This window comes from Elephantulus edwardii, unplaced genomic scaffold (genome assembly GCF_000299155.1).
Source record: "Elephantulus edwardii isolate Elephantulus edwardi_28Jun2011 unplaced genomic scaffold, EleEdw1.0 scaffold00237, whole genome shotgun sequence".
NCBI classification, from domain to species: domain Eukaryota; kingdom Metazoa; phylum Chordata; class Mammalia; order Macroscelidea; family Macroscelididae; genus Elephantulus; species Elephantulus edwardii.
In genome coordinates this window covers 2,985,312-2,987,011 of record NW_006399987.1, presented here as the reverse complement: position 1 = coordinate 2,987,011, position 1,700 = coordinate 2,985,312, and positions in this window count along the sequence as shown.

Here is a 1,700-nt window from a genome sequence, read left to right as displayed (position 1 = left end):
CTCCAAGGAGCAGCTTGGTTTAACCCTCTCCAGGATGAACCTGTTCATTTTCTTAGCAGTCCGTGGTACATTCAATACTCTTCTCCAGCACCACAGCTCAAAGGCTTCAATTCTCCTTCTATTCTCCCTAGTCATTGTCTAGCTCTCTGATGCATACTGTTCAATCATTTCCATATTCTGCTGGAATGGGGATGACTATGGATTTCTTCCAGTCAGTTGACCAAGTAGCTTTCCTGCAAATTTCTTGGCATCAATGTGAATGAGCACATCCAATACTGCATCTTTTTGCAGAAACATTCTAATTGATATTCCACCAATTCCTGAGTCTTTTTTTCCTCATTTTTCTGTTGGTTTGGGCATTTGGGCTTTTGCTTGCTTGCTTGGTTTTCTTCATTAATGCCATTAGTGCAGCACGGACTCTTCCCCTTCAACACCAAGGACCTTGAGCAAACGCTAACTCTTGACATGCCTGAATGCTAATCATTTCTTTTTGGTACCGTAACTCTGTGTACTTCCTGCATCATTCGATATTGTGCGGATGGAGTCCTTCACTGTTGCAACTCCAGCTTTGAACTTACTACTCAGGTCTTTCAGCCTGAAAGATGTGGAGTGTGTTCCTCCCTGTTGGGTTTCTAAGTCCAAGTCTTCGTACATTTCATTACAATACTTTACTCGGCCTTCTTAAGCTGCCCTTTGAAATCTGTTCCACTCTATTACTTTGCCATTTCTTCCTTTCACTCTAGCTACTCTCTGTCCAAGCACAAGTTTCAGAGTTGAAGAGACATTGTTCAAAGCCTGTTTGGCCTAGTGGCAAGAAGCTGCACTGCAATCCCAGAGGTGTGCTGTTCGAACCCACCAGATGCTCTGCTGGAGAAGGAGGGGCAATCTCCTCCTGTACCAGTCAGATCTGATTTGATGGTACACTCACACACAAAGAAATAATGTAATACTAATAATAAAAATCCCTAAGCCTTCTTGGGCTTTGTGTGTCATATTTTACTAAGTGATGAGGGGATCCTGACCTTCATAGAAGGAGAACATCTTTCTTGTGGGCCATAGGAAAGATGCTATAAGGATGGATCCTGGTGGTATTTGACAACTCTCCTCCAGTCTCAAAAGGTGTGATGACAAACACTCCCTGGAGCCGACCTTCATCAGTTGGAGAATGAAACAGTGAGAAGCCGAGTTCACCAAATCCATTGCTAAGTTCTTTGACCACAGTGGGGCACTGGTCACGGAAGCCTATGGCCTGAAATATCCAGGCTCCATGACGGTCTTGCTACAGGAAGAAAAATAAAATAGCCAGGTTTAAAAGGAGAGAAAGAAAGAGAGCGAGAGCGAGGAGAGAGAGAGTGAGAGAGCGAGAGAGAGAGAAAGAAGAGAGAGAGAGAGAGAGAGAGAGAGAGAGAGAGAGAGAGAGAGAGAGAGAGAGAAATTGTTCTGCTCTTTCCTCTCTGCCGGTCGGGCTTCCCAGTGTAATCTCATAGCCCGTCTGATCCTGGGCCCTCAGTGGAGAAGGTCATCAGTCTTCCCAGACCCTGGCTCCAGGGGCGGTAGTACAATCACCTTTCTTGGAGCATGTGACGTCATAGATGGTACAGGAGACATTGATAAGGATTTAGCACAAAGAATTTGTGTCCTTCTAAGTCTGGGTCTAGGTTCCCTCCCATTTGCTAAATCTCTCCGTGTAGTATGAATTT